The following is a 15,675-nucleotide window of genomic DNA, read 5'->3' as shown; positions in this document are numbered from 1 at the left end:
TGGCACTAGAGCGTGTTTTGCTTTTTGATTATTCTGGGCGTTTTCACGGTTTGCAGTGAGATGCCGGTACACCAAAAAAAAAAAAGAGAACATAATCTCAAGCACCAAACTATTACATCCACCATGAAAGGCTTGATCAAATCATTCAAAGTTGACAGTAAGAGACAACAAAAGCAGAGAAATTACTATAACAGATCCATGAAAACACTAAAGTTATATGTCACAGTCACAAAGGCAAAAAATAGCATACAAAAACCACATACATAGATGGGGCATTCCACAGACGTGGTGCATGCAACAACAAATAAAAGCAGGTGGACAACCAATTGAATCACCAAGGCTAACAGAGCAAAAAAAGTTTGCTCAAAATTTGATGACCATCATTCATGTCATCAAATGGAGCAAGCAATGGCAGCGAACTGAGACAACAACCAGCACAAATCTTGTACAACAACCAAGCAAAATGAGAGATATAGAAGCAATAAAATAATCCAAACTCTTTATATGAACCAGAGAAATAGTCTTAGCATCTGACGAGATAAGCCTCAAAGAATTCTATATAGCAACCTTTTAAGCTCAATGGTTTAGGATTTTCCATGGATTTCGTTTGATTCTGGCTATTCACATTTCTTTATTTCAGTCGGTTTTTTCTAGAGAATTACATTGCATACCAAAGAATTGAGGTATGATTAATTTCGAGGACGAAATTTATTTAAGAGGGAAAGAATGTAATGTTCCAGGCCCGATACTAACTAGGCCCAATACTTTTGAAGCCCAGTTTAAGGGTATTTGGGCCAGGTCATTAATGGGGCCGTATTGGGCCCATGGATGGCAACCCTCACCTCAAGCCTAAGGACTGAAGTGACGGGCCCCCAGCTGGCCAGTAGGGGGGAAGGCCAGCTGTTGGGGCCCTCATCCATGCATAATGGGAGTCCTTCCACCTCTCACCCTGGTTGAAAGGACAAGCCCAGCTGGCCTGAGGGAAAGGGCAGCTGTAGGCTTCCGAAGCAAGGAGGAAGGAGAGGGTGCCACCTCTCCAATAAGCAGAGTTTATTTAAACTCCCAGTTTCTTAGCTTAGGAGTTACTATACCCTTATTCCTTAGCCCTCTGGAGTACTATACCATAGAAGCCGAACCCTAGAGCCGAAGGTTGAAGGAGCTGAACCTCTGAAGCCCTAGGAGAGGAAGGAGGGATTTTCTTGAAGGGTGTACTGCTCGGCTACAGCCAACCCGGAGCAAAGTATGACCTGATTACTAAAATAAGTTTAAAACAAAATAAAAAAGGGGGGATAGTTCCTCTGTGGAATGTTTCTTCCCTCTGTTTCAAGTTTTCAACAGTAAAATAGAGGGAGGAAGACTCTGGCACAGAGATGGAAGAAGAAATAACCTTTACTACCTTATATGATACACTGCAAATATTTTAAAAAATATGACAGTTTGACTAGTCTGACTACCTGTTACCCCATGTATGAGGCTTCGTGCTATTGTGGGCGGTAGTCGGCAATAGCTACGGCCGTGTCACGGATCGTGTCCGGGGCGTGACATATGTCACCTCAGTTGTGGTTATGATAAAAATAAAAAGGAACAGAAATACTTCGAACACAACTGCAATTAATATAACTTATGACGTGAATGCTTTAAGGCCTGCAGGCATCACGAGAAGATTGAACTTAGGTGAGATCAAATGAATAATGCTTATCGAACATTGAATTAAAACAACAAAATCCAATTAACATAGCCCAAAAAAAAAAAATTTGTTAGTCCGAAAATTAACTATTTATCAAAGACGGATACAATGACGGGGAGTGCAATCAACTAGCAGACCATTTCATCCACAGTTTAGACCAACAGGGACCTACAGACAGCATCTACCAAAAAAAGGGTTGATTCATATCATTCAAAGTTGACAGCAAGAGGTAACAAACGCAAAGAAATTACCATAATCCAACCATGAAAATACTAAAGTTATGTGTGTCTCAATCATAGCGGCAAAAACAGCATACAAACCACATAATGCCAACATTAAATAGATGTTCGGGCATTCCACAAACGTGGTGCGTGCAACAACATATTAAAGCAGGTGTGACAAACCAATTGCATCACCAAGACTACCGGGACCCAAAAAAAAGTTTGCTCAAAAATTTGATGACCATTCAATTACGTATCATCAACAGAGCAAGCAATGGCAGCCAACCGAAACAAACAACCAGCATAAACTTTATGTACAACAACCAAGCAGGACGAGAGATATAGAAAGCAATAAAATAATCCAAACTCTTTCTATGAAGAACTAGAGAACTAGTCCTAGCATTTAACGAAATAAAGCATCCGAAGAAATCCTATATAGCAACCTTTAAGCTTCAATGGTTTAGAATTTCCCGTGGATTTAGAACGTCAGAGATCATTTCACATGCCAGAACAATATAGAACATAACCTCCAGAAACAATTAGACGGAGTCCCACCAACAACCAAGAATACCAAATGTAGATTGAACAAACACCATCAAATATTAATCTCACTATCATTCAAGTCCAGAGAGAACTTAAAGCAAAAGTTAACAAAATAAAATATCTGAACCAAGTTCAAAACTTTTGAAGATATACTGAAGAAAAGGGAGAGAGGGAGAGAGACTTTGACCAAGATCTCCCCATTTCCTACACTCTCCACCTAAATCTACATTAAAATCTCTCGAAAACACAACCGTAAAAAAGAATATTGAAAACAAAAATCCCAGCAATTTGAAAGCAGAGAAGGGGAAGATGGAGGGGGGCTCAGATTCACCGATTGATCTGCAACTAATAAATCAAAATGGCTGCAAACAGTTGCCTGCAAGATTGCCTTGCCGTCAAGAGAATAACTGCTTTCCTCTCAATTGTAGCGAAACCCTCGTGCAAGAATCATCACAGCCGCCATGTAAAGAACCCAAAAGCAGCGCCGCTCTCCCAATTTGGGAAACAAAGAAGAATAAGAAAAGCAAAAGAGAAGGCACATAAACAAAGAAAGAGAAAAAGATAACCAGAAGCACAACATCATGACCATTATCCACCCGGAGACCAAGAACAAGTAGAAGGAGAAGAAGAAATAGAATACCAGCAAATCTTGAGAAAGAGAACTAGAAGCCGACCTAGGGAAAAGATCCCACAATGTCTTCTTCTCCTCCCCCCATCTAACAATGGCTGCTGCTCGGATGTTTGCGGGACAGCAGACATTCGAAAGCTGCTCGCTCTACCGCTACTGAAGAGAATATAACCTCCAGCACCAAACTATTTCATCCACAGCTTAGAGTTTAGACCAACAGTGACCAACAAACAACATCCACCTTGAAAGGCTTGATCATATCATGACAGGAAGAGGCGACAAAAGCACAGAAATTACTATAATACATCTATGAAAACACTAAAGTCATATGTGTGTCTCAGTCACAGTGGCAAAAACAGCATACAGAACCACATAATGCCGTCTTTAAATTGATGTTTGGGCATTCCACAAATGTGGTGCGTGCGACAACAAATTAAAGCAGGTGGACACCCAATTGCATCACCAAGACTAACGGACCTAAAAGACGTTTGATGGGAGCAAAGTAGAGGTGTCACTGTCATGATTTATAGAAAACAAGGATGTAAATGTTAGAAAAACACCACAGCTTCCCAAATTAAATGAGAGCAGAAATAAAAATGAAAAAACATATTAACTTAATTAGCCAATCGCAACAAATGGGAGAAAAAGTTATCCAATGGTGAAGCAGGCATTTCAGATAACTTTATAACAAGAGACGTAAAAGAATTGCATAAAAAAAAAAAGCACAATAAGATTCACACATAAACTGGTAGTTCATGTAAAAGAGCCCATGTATTTATGGTCGGGATTTTGTCAAGGAGAAAATGTAAAAATGTGACACATTCGAGTATTGAGCAAACAACTCCTGATTTTTGACAAGCAAAATAGAAACTTTGAGATTTGGGTTCTCGAAGTCAAAATCGTACCTTTATCGATACCATCTTTATCTTGAAACTACCATCAGCCTCCAAATCCAATGAATTCTTCAGGAACAACCGAAAAATTACATCAAAAAAAATTTAATTATAGTTATGTAATTAAAAAAGTGCTACAAAAATATAATCTTCAAAAACAAGAAATTGAAAGGCAAAAAGGGAAAAGGAAGAAGAGGCTCAAATTCACCACTTCCAGAAGTTCCTCGCCTATTGCTAGAGAAGTTGACACGCAAAGAAGAGGAGTAATTTCACAACTTGCCCATCATCTCATTAATATACATGCACGCAAAAAAGAGGAGAAGATCCCTGCACCTCTTCTCCTCTGGTGATGACCTCTCCAACTTACAATGAATGCAGATCGGGTGCCAGCAATGTAGTAGACCTTCCATATATGTCTCGCCTATTGCTAGAGAAGATGGCATGCAAAGAAGAGAAGAACAATTTTGAAGTCATCCCTTGTTGCATGAATATTCATACATAAATACATCCATACACAATAAAGGGAAGAAGAAAAGGAGAAGGAACAATGCTTGAAGGGTAACTGAGAAATCACTATAGATGCTCACCTCCTCTCTCAAGTAGAAAGCTAGGAGAAAGAAGAGGTGGAAGGTTGAGCCTTGTTTACCAACATAAAAAACCAGCTCTTTGAGAAGGCGATTATCCGTCACATTGTATGCCCGCCCATGCTCCTAATTCTTGGAACCATTATAAATACCATTTTGAACCTTATGTCTTACATGACAAGTTCACATAATCTCCAGCATTAGATAAACAGGTCTACTGCAACAAATAAATAAGGTTTACTGCAAATCCGAATATTACTCAAGAGGGTTCCCTCTCAACTCACAACCTACCAATGCTTTCAAATCAAGATCTGGTCAGAACAGGTCAGCAACAAATGGATAATTTAATCTAGTATACCAGTCTAAAAATTGGTGTCCAGCACTATTGATGCTTGTTGAACGTCAGTAACAGACCAAAAAGTTAATCTGATTCAAGAAATCACAGCCTTAAGCAATAAAAGTAATACTCTGACAATTGTTGGCAAATAAATCAAATATACTTACAAACTTCAAGAAATACTGCAATCGGACAGGGAAAGGGCAGCTGTAGGCTCCACGTCCCACGTCCCACGATCCAAATCCCTTCACTTTTCATTGAAAATCCACGTCCGGATCGAATCCTCCGAATTCAGCCCGTCCACGAGTTTCAGGATTTTCAGGGAGTCGACCTTTCCGATCTCGAGTCGACTCCAAGTCGCCTCGAGGTCGACTCCTTCCCCTTCGAGTCGACTCCAAAGTCGACCCGAGTCGACCCCATAGCTTCGCAGGTCAACCCTGGCTGAGCACGACAGAGAACTCCTGATACCCCCAACGAGTCGACCCTTTCAGGAGCTCGAGTCGACCCCAACTTGCTTCGAATCGACCCCAAGGAAATTCGAGTCGACCCCCCACCTGGAAAAACAGAAGTCGTTCTTTGGATTGTCTGAGAGAGTCGTCCCCAACCCATCTCCAGTCGACCCCTCTTTACTTCGAGTCGACCCCACCTGGGAAGAATTCGTTCTTTGGATTCTCTGAGAGAGAGTCAACCCCAGCCCATCTCGAGTCGACCCCAGCCCATCTCGAGTCGACCCATTTACTTCGAGTCGACCCCTGCGCCACTAATCCAATTAGGTCAAAACCAAAATTAAATCCAATTCAATTTGGCTCATCTTTAGTCCATTTACTCAATCAAATTGAGTTTATTAGTAACCTAATTACTAATTAATCCTCCAATAATTACTTTAATTTTTTATAGGATAATTTGCCAATCAAATTGACCAAATGTATTCCTAAATGATTCTCAATCATCCATCAGCTATCTTGAATCAATCAGAAAACTTCTATGCGTGTGACCTCATTGTTCGAACCTAAAGCCGGTAGTAACAGGAACGACTTCTTGCACTAATCGATGTGACCATCTAGCAATGGTATCCGACGTCCGGACTAGGCCGAATATATGCGAAGCAAATATTCTGAAACCCTAGACTATGGTTACTGTATAAATCATCCCTTTGACTCCTAATGCTAGGATGACCTCAGAGTTCTGTCAACTCTCTAATCAATACATCCACTATGGGATCAACTTTAGAAATCCTGTGACTCATCACAAGGATTGCCCTGGCCAAGATTTTGCTAAATTGAACACAGCATTATCTCCTATTTTCAGGAGGGGACAATTCCATCTTGACTCACGCACTGATTTCGCAAGTACTTGACTGCACCCAGTAACCTTCCGTTCCAGAATTAGAAATTCTGCTAGTTCGGTACCAAAGTACAGTAAGTTGCTTGCTAATCACTGTGGTGATCTCAGGTCTGAGCGATATTTACACCCATATCCACTCGGAACATTTCTTTGACAGTAGAGCGTTCCGGAATTGGTTACGTTCACTGAAATGTACTCCACTTCACCTGTGTGACATATCAGTATCTCCACACTCCTTGGTTAAGAGGACAACCAACGTATATGTCTCATAACGACCTAATCTCGACCATGCTGTTGTCCTATTAACAGCATATCATTTGGTCGCAAATAGGTTTAAGAACATAAATCCTTCTTTATCATAAAATAAGTCTTAAGAACATCATATAAGAGATCATTTTGAAGATGTACAATGAAATGATGAATAATACCAAATAACACTTTATTAATTTATCAATCAATTCCCAACAATGAATATAAGAGATCAACACGCTGACGATTGACACGTCGGATACAACTCCCAACAATTACCCCCCCGGGAGACCAACAACAAGTTGAAGGAGAAGAAGAAGAGAAGACCAACAAATCGTGAGTAAAGAACTAGAAGCCGACCTGGGGAAAAGATCCCACAGTGTCTCTTATTCTCCTCCCCCCATCGAACGATTGTTGCTGCTCAATTGTCTGCGGAACAGCAGACCTTCCGGAGCTGCTCGCTCAATCACTGCTGAAGAGAACATAATCTCCAGCACCAAACTATTTCAACCACAGTCTAGACCAACAGTGACCTACAAACAACATCCACCATGAAAGGCCTGACCATATCATTCAAAGTTGACAGCAAGAAGCAACAAAAGCATAGAAATTATTATAATCGATCCATGAAAACACTAAAGTTATATGTGTACCCCAGTCACAAAGGCAAAAAATAGCATACAGAACCACTTATTGAACACGTGAAGATTGAACATAGGTGAGATCAACTGAATAATGCTTATTGAACATTGAATTAAAACAAAAAAATGCACATTACCATAGCCCAAAAAAATAAAATTGTTGGTTCAAAAATTAACTATTTATCAACGCCAGATACGATGACTAGAAATGCAATCAACTAGCAGAACATTTCATCCACAGTTCAAACCAACAGTGACCTACAAACAGCATCTACCAAGAAAGGGTCGATCATATCATTCAAAGTTTATAGCAACAGGTAACAAACGCGCAGAAATTACTATAATACATCCACGAAAACACTAAAGTTATATGTGTCTCAGTCACAGTGGCAAAAAACAGCATACAGAACCACATAATGCCAACATTAAATAGATGCGGGGGCATTCCACAAACGTGGTGCGGGCAACAACAAATTAAAGCGGGTGGACAACCAATTGCATCACCAAGACTAACAGACCCAAAAAAAGTTTGCCCGGAACTTGATGACCATCATTCACATGTCATCAAATGGAGCAAGCAATGGCAGCCAACCGAAACAACAACCAGCACAAATTTATGCACAACAACCAAGTAGGATGAGAGATATAGAAGCAATAAAATAATCCAAACTCTTTATATGAAGAACCAGAGAACTAGTCTTAGCATTTAACGAAATAAGCCTCCGGAGAAATCCTAAATAGCAACCTTTTAAGCTTAATGGTTTAGGATTTCCCATGAATTGAGCATGTCAGAGATCATTTCACAAGCCAGAACATTAACAATTGAAAAGAGGGAGAGAGAGCACATCGAAACAATATAGAACATAACCACCAGAACCAAATTAAACGGAGTCCCACAAACAGCCAAGAATGCCAAATCCAAGATTGCCTCGTCGTCAAGAAAATAGCCGCTTTCCTTTCATAGCAAAACCCGGGTCCAAGAATCATCACAACCTTCTGGAGAAAATGGCCTTAACATATAAATTCAAAAGCTGTCAATAAAAGAATAAAGTGCAATATTTAATGAACAAATCAACCAACAGAAGAGTAGGAAAGAAATGGTATACAGAGTTGAGTAGGAGGAAAGGCATATAGCGATCCAAAAATCTTGTCCAGTCTCCAATAGGCTGCAGCAGTAGCCTGCAGAACAATGGACCTTACAACTTGCAAAGCATAAAATTTTTATATTTTATTTCCGCCCTTTCCAATTTGATTAGCAAATAATACTACGAAATAGCTAGGAAGAAAAAGGGGCAAATAAATAGCTATGAAGAAAAAGGGGCAAATAAATAGAAGTGAATCTTATAAATAACAAATTCGGAATAATTCTAGTAGTCAAACAATAGTAATAAGTTTATAAGGAAAGAGTATTTCATGAACAGTTGTAGTGGAAAATCAAATTCAAACTATTGTATAGAAATTCCTGCAGCAGCAACCAATAGACCACCACATAGCAATAGAGTATGATCCAGGCCTCTGAAGCATAAAAGTTTACAAGTGAATCAAATTACCACCAGATATACAGAGATAAGTAGCAAGATCAGGAAAAATAAAAGTAGACAAAGGACCAGAATAAATAATTGATTGATTAAATAACTGTTACCAAGACTAAGGACATCATCATGGGAAAGTCCAAAGAGATTACCCTAGTTAATACCAACTCTAGAGAAATTTCTACCTCGGCTTCTGCAACTCCTACATAAATGAAGCGCAAAAATGGAACTTAAAGTTATCGCCAGCACTAGTTGGCCTCTAAGCAAGCCACTTCGTCTTTTTTCACACTATTACTTGAAGAAAAGATGGAAAATAGAGAATAATGAAGGATGACAGAATCCATGCAAGACCAAAAATTACCTGGGAAAGAATAAGTGAAATAAAAAAGAAGAGTCAGGAAAACTGAAAAAATGAGGTTGGAATGCGAGCAGATTTGAAACATGTAAAAATGTGACAGCCTGTTATGGAGCAAACAACACCTGATTTTTGACAAGCAAAATACAAACTTTGAGGATTTGGGTTCTCGAAGTCAAAATCGTACCTTTTTTATAGCATCCTTATCCCAAAACTTTCATCAGCCTCCAAATCCTATGAATTCTTCAGGAACAGAAGAAAAAACACATCAAAAGAAATATAATTACAGTTATGTAATTAAAGAAGTCATAAAAAAACATAATCTTCAAAAAACAAGAAATTAAAAGGAAAAAAGGGAAGAGGAAGAAGAGGCTCAAATTCACCACTTCCAGAAGTTCCTCGCCTATTGCTAGAGAAGCTGACACGCAAAGAAGAGAACTGCAATTTTACAAGTCACCCATCTTCTCATCAATATACATACGTACACAAAAAAGAGCAGAAGAAAGCTAGGGGGCAGGAGAGGTGGAAGGCTGAGCCTTTTTACCAACATACAAGAACCAACTCTTTGAGAAGGCGATTATCCGTCACATTGTATGCCTGCCCGTGCTCCATCTAAAGCATGGAACCATTATAAAAGCCATTTTGAAGCTTATGTCTTGCATGACAAGCTCACAAAATCTCGAGCATTAGATAATCAGGTCTACTGCAATAAATAAATAAGGTTTACCGCAAATCTGAATATGACTCAAGAGGGTTCCCTCCCAGCTCACAACCTACTAGTACTTTCAAATCAAGATATGGTCAGAACCGGTCAGCAACACATAAATAACTTAATCTAGTATACCAATCTAAAATATGACTAACTCTACTGATGCTTGTTGAACATCAAGAACAGATCAAAAAGCCAATCTGATTGAAGAAAGCACAGCCATAAGCAATAAAGGTAATAGTAAGGCAAATTGTTGGGAAACAAATCAAAATATACTTACGTACTTAAAGAAATACTGCGATCGGACAGTTTTTCGACCTTTGCATGTTGTTCCACCAATTAGATATGCTTGCTTAAGAGACATCAATGGTTAGGATTTATCAAGGACAGCTTCCACAGAAAATCACGAATCTAGCCCCTATAAAATGAGATGACCAGGAGTAGAAATAGTTCATTTGAAGGATAACACAGGAATGAGTAAAGATGCTGTCATCTTCACCCAAAAAGTTCGGACTTTTGCTGCAGCATAGGGTCCAACAATAGCTGAGAAGTGAGTACTAAGAAATCAAAACAGAAAATTTACCTAGAATACACGATATTTGGCTTTGTAACAAGTCAATCTCAGATCCAAAAATAAATCAGAGTCAACCAACATATGCTTATTGTTGGTCCATTTGAACTTCAGCAGATATGGCTACACCCTACAAAATGATAAGGATAAAACAATCATTCACGACTTAATAGAATATAATCATTACAAGATATCACAAATCTCACCCTTATTAGACATAATACATTCAAAAGAAAAAAAAAGGCGTCCCAAGGTTTTTGCCCCACAGGATCTCGAGAGGTGGTTCGAACACATAATATGCACAGGTCAAAATGGAGCAACCTTACCACTGCACCAAGCCCCGCCCACATAAAAATACATTAACAAACATACTAAAATTACAATACAAACTCAGGCATGAAAACATGAAAATTAAAGTTTCCAAGCAAATGGAAAGTCATGCAGATTCATTGTAACCAACAAGGTTAATAAAAAAAGATTAAAGGATTGGAATTACCACACGGTATGTCACAAGGATATAACCATAACTGATGGCCAGCAGACAAAACAATGAGAAATTCTTCCGATTCGAAACTTGATCTAATATAAAAAGGGATAGGAGCTATACAGGGATTAGTCTAATAGTTCTAAGATTATGTAAAAGCATTTTCAGAAGATCATGTCATTATCTCATGGCAACTGCATATGATATGATTTGAAAGTTGTACTAAAAGAACCCATCACTTTTGTCAAATAAAAGATTAAGCAACATACACAGCACATAAAAACCAAAACAAAAGTAGAGGTGTCACTGTCATGATGTATAGAAAACAAGGATGTAAATGTCAGAAAAACACCAGAGCATCCCAAATTAAATGAGAGCAGAAATAAAAATGAAAAAACAAATTAAATTAATCAGCCAATCGCAACAATTAGGAGAAAAGTTATCCAATGGTGAAGGAGGCATTTCAGCTAACTTAATAACAAGAGACATAAAAGAATTGCAGAAAAATATAGCACAATAAGATTCACACAAACTGGTAGTTCATGTAAAAGAGCCCATCTATTTATGGTCGGGATTTTGTGAAGGAGAAAATGTAAATATGCGACACATTCTAGTATTGAGCAAACAACTCCAGATTTCTGACAAGCAAAATACGAACTTTGAGAATGTGGATTCTCGAAGTCAAAATCGTACCTTTATTGATACTATCTTTATTTCGAAACTATCATCGGCCTCCAAATCCTACAAATTCTTCAGGAACAACAGAAAAAACACATCAGAAGAAATTTAATTACAGTTTTGTAATTAAAGAGGCCTTAAAAAATATAATCTTCAAAAAACAAGAAATTAAAAGGCAAAATGGGAAAAGGAAGAATAGGCTCAAATTCGCCACTTCCAGAAGTTCCCCGCCTGTTGCTAGAGAAGCTGACACGCAAAGAAGAAAAGAGCAATTTTACAAGTCACCCATCATCTCATCAAGATACATACATACACAAAAAAGAGGAGAAGATCCCCGCTCCTCTTCTCCTCGGGTGATGACCTCTCCAACTTACAATGAATGCAGATTGGTTGCCAGCAATGTAGTAGACCTTCCGAAAATGCCTCACCTATTGCTAGAGAAGATGGCAAGCAAAGAAGAGAACAAATTTAGAAGTCACCCCTTGTTGCATCAATATTCATGCATAAATGCATCCATACAAACAAAAAAGCAAGGAATGTTGTACCGGCCGGTTCAGCCCGTACCGAACCGATACTGGCTTGGAAAGGTCTGGTTCGGTGTTAAAAACCCGTACCGGCCCGAACCGGCTAACCGTATCGGCCCGTACCGGTTCCAAATTCTTTTGGAGCTTTTGGATACGTGAACCAAGAGGGTTCCCTCCCAACCTGCAAGCTACCAATGCTTTCAAATCAAGATCTGGCCAGAACAGGTCAGCAACACATGGATAATTTAATCTAGTATACCAGTCTAAAAATTGGTGTCCAAGACTATTGATGCTTGTTGAACGTCAATAATAGACCAAAAAGCTAATTTGATTCAAGAAATCACAGCCTAAAGCAATAAAAGTAATACTATGACAAATTGTTGGCAAATAAATCAAAATATACTTACATACTTCAAGAAATACTGCGATCGGAAAACAAAGATGTAAATGTCAGAAAAACACCAGAGCATCCCAAATTAAATGAGAGCAGAAATAAAAATGAAAAAACAAATTAAATTAATTAGCCAATCGCAACAATTAGGAGAAAAGTTATCCAATGGTGAAGCAGGCATTTCAGCTAACTTAATAACAAGAGACATAAAAGAATTGCAGAAAAAAATAGCACAATAGGATTCACACAAACGGGTAGTTCATGTAAAAAAGCCCATCTATTTATGGTCGGGATTTTGTGAAGGAGAAAATGTAAATATGCGACACATTTTAGTATTGAGCAAACAACTCCTGATTTCTGACAAGCAAAACACGAACTTTGAGAATGTCGGTTCTCGAAGTCAAAATCGTACCTTTATTGATACCATCTTTATCTCGAAACTATCATCAGCCTCCAAATCATATGAATTCTTCAGGAACAGCAGAAAAAACACATCAGAAGAAATTTAATTACAGTTTTGTAATTAAAGAAGCCTTAAAAAAATATAATCTTCAAAAAACAAGAAATTAGAAGGCAAAATGGGAAAAGGAAAAAGAGGCTCAAATTCGCCACTTCCAGATGTTCCCCGCCAATTGCTAGAGAAGCTGACACGCAAAGAAGAAAAGAGCAATTTTACAAGTCACCCATCATCTCATCAATATACATACATACACACAAAAAGAGGAGATCCCCGCTCCTCCTCTCCTTGGGTGATGACCTCTCCAACTTACAATGAATGCAGATTGGTTGTCAGCAGTGTAGTAGACCTTCCAAAAATGCCTCGCCTATTGCTAGAGAAGGTGGCATGCAAAGAAGAGAACAAATTTAGAAGTCAACCCTTGTTGCATCAATATTCCTGCAAAAATGCATCCATACAAACAAAAAAGCAAGGAATGCTGTACCGGCCGGTTCAGCCCGTACCGAACCGATACTGGCTCCGAACGGTCTGGTTCGGTGTTAAAAACCCGTACCGGCCCGAACCGGCTAACCGTATCGGCCCGTACCGGTTCCAAATTTTTTTGGAGCTTTTGGATACGTGAACCAAGAGGGTTCCCTCCCAACCCGCAAGCTACCAATGCTTTCAAATCAAGATCTGGCCAGAACAGGTCAGCAACACATGGATAATTTAATCTAGTATACCAGTCCAAAAATTGGTGTCCAAGACTATTGATGCTTGTTGAACGTCAATAATAGACCAAAAAGCTAATTTGATTCAAGAAATCACAGCCTAAAGCAATAAAAGTAATACTATGACAAATTGTTGGCAAATAAATCAAAATATACTTATATACTTCAAGAAATAATGCGATCAGAAAATTTTTTGACCTGAGCACGCTGTTCCACCAATCAGATATGCTTGCTAAAGAGACATCAATGGTTAGGATTTATCGAGGACAGCTTCCACAGAAAATCACGAATCAAGCCCCTATAAGATAAGATGACTAGGAGCTGTAATATTTCATTTAAAGGCTATCAAAGAAAGGAGTAAAGATGTCATCATCACCCAAAAGGTTCGAACTTTAGCTGCTGCATAGGGTCAGCAATAGCTCGGAAGATAAATAGATAAGACAACAGCAGACACGAATATACTTGAACAGTTTTTATGAGTTTGGTAAAATTCTAGGATGATGCAGTTTGAAGGTCCGAGCCACAAAAACTGATGAAGTAGATTTGAATAAAGCGGAATGCAAAGTGTATAATCAACATAAAAGTTGTGGTTAAAAAGGGATAGCTGGCAAAGAGAGTGGCTATCCATAATTACCTAAACTACAAAGGCCGGCGGACAATAGAAACTCAAGCAAGTACATTATCATCTGAACGCAATACAAGTGTACTATTTATGTAAATAAATTAAACAAACTTAGTCTCAAACTAGGTGGAATCAAGAAACTTCATCTCATCTAAAGGGAACCAGAAAGAGTATGGCCGTCAAACCACGTACAGGTCAAGGAATTATCTGTGTTCAATAGAAATCATTAGGTCTAGCATGGAAGGTGCAAGAAGACAACGTTTTTTATTAAAAAAAGAAAAAAAATATTAAAAAATGTTAAAAAAAGAAAAAGAAAAGAAAAGAATGGCTTCCAATAATAAAGAACACAAAGCTATATCCACTACAGGCCAGACACAAGTCAATTCTTGTATAAAAATAAATGGAGCCTTTTTGGAAGCCAAAAAAGGAATCACGTTTAGCCTACGAGAAGTGAGTCCTAAGAAACCAAAACTGACAATTTACCTAGAATACACAATATTTGGCTTTGTAACGAGCCAACCTCAGCTCGAAAAATAAATCACCGAGTCAACCAGATATGCTAATTGTTGGTCCATTTGAACTTTAGAAGATAAGACTACATCCTAAAAATAATAATCATAAAACAATCATTCACAACTTAATAGAATATAATCATCCCGACATATCACAAGCCTTACCTTTATGATACATAATACATTCAAGAAAACAAAAAAAGGCATCCCCAAGGTTTCTGCCACTTAGCATCTGAGGTGTTTCGAATACATGATGCACAGGTCAAATGGAGCAACCTTACCATTGCACCAAGCCCCACCCGCACGTAATACATTAACAAACATGCTCAGGCATGAAATCATGAAAATTAAAGAGAAAGAGAGGTTGAAAAAGAAATGGTAAAGTATCCAGAACAACATGCAGAAATGTTTTCCAAGCCAACGGAAAGTCATGCAGATCAACTGGGCCAATACTTCTGAGGCCCAGTGATGGGAAAGAATGTAACATCCGGGCCTGATACTAACTGGGCCCAATACTTCTGAGGCCCAGTTTAAGGGTATTTGGGCTCGGTCGTTAATGGGGCCGTATTGGGCCCATGGATGGCAACCCTCACCTCACGCCTGAGGACTGAAGTGACGGGCCCCCGCTGGCCAATAGGGGGGAAGACCAGCTGTTGGGCCCTCATCCATGCAAAATGGGAGTCTGCCACCTCACCCAGGTTGAAAGGACAAGCCCAGCTGGCCTAAGGGAAAGGGCATCTGTAGGCTTCCGGAGCAAGGAGGAAGGAGAGGGTGCCGCCTCTCCAAGGGTCACCTCCTAAGCAGAGTTTATTTAAACTCTCAGTTTCTTAACTTAGGAGTTACTATACCCTCTTATTCCTTAGCCCTCTCGAGTACTGTACCAGAGAAGCCGAACCCTAGAGCCGAAGGTTGATGGAGCGGAACCTCTGAAGCCCTAGGAGAGGAAGGAGGGATTTCTTGAAGGGTGTACTGCTCGGCTGTAGCCAACCCGGAGCAAGGTATG

General features: G+C 39.1%; 2 long non-coding RNA genes across 27 annotated transcripts in view; both read right to left on the bottom strand.

The window, feature by feature from the left end:
• LOC120106983 overlaps positions 1-15,675 on the bottom strand; it is a 28,105-nt gene that overhangs the window by 5,716 nt on the left and 6,714 nt on the right. For 5 of the 6 annotated variants that reach the window (XR_005508984.1, XR_005508981.1, XR_005508983.1 and 2 more), the window contains 2 exons: positions 4,181-4,399; positions 3,985-4,041 (listed from right to left, as the gene is read on the bottom strand). This is a non-coding gene — a long non-coding RNA (uncharacterized LOC120106983). Of the gene's footprint in view, positions 1-3,984; positions 4,042-4,180; positions 4,400-4,559; positions 5,053-15,675 lie in introns of those variants that run through there. The other variant, XR_005508986.1, reaches the window with a different exon arrangement.
• Positions 7,774-14,077, bottom strand: LOC120106982. Of its 21 annotated transcripts, none has more exons than XR_005508967.1 (13): positions 13,737-14,077; positions 13,313-13,503; positions 13,142-13,195; positions 12,784-13,015; positions 12,002-12,161; positions 11,766-11,890; positions 11,472-11,528; positions 10,008-10,424; positions 9,567-9,717; positions 9,398-9,452; positions 9,202-9,257; positions 8,234-8,861; positions 7,774-8,137 (listed from the first exon to the last, which is right to left on the bottom strand). It is a non-coding gene; the product is annotated as an uncharacterized LOC120106982 (long non-coding RNA). The 21 variants fall into 21 exon arrangements; XR_005508975.1 differs by lacking the exon at positions 13,737-14,077 and adding an exon at positions 9,742-9,787 and having other exon boundaries at positions 9,559-9,626; positions 13,313-13,729; XR_005508963.1 differs by lacking the exon at positions 13,737-14,077 and adding an exon at positions 9,742-9,787 and having other exon boundaries at positions 9,567-9,626; positions 13,313-13,729.

Source organism: Phoenix dactylifera, unplaced genomic scaffold (genome assembly GCF_009389715.1).
Source record: "Phoenix dactylifera cultivar Barhee BC4 unplaced genomic scaffold, palm_55x_up_171113_PBpolish2nd_filt_p 000716F, whole genome shotgun sequence".
In the NCBI taxonomy this organism is placed as follows: Eukaryota; Viridiplantae; Streptophyta; class Magnoliopsida; order Arecales; family Arecaceae; genus Phoenix; species Phoenix dactylifera.
This window is presented reverse-complemented; position numbering and strand designations above follow the sequence as displayed.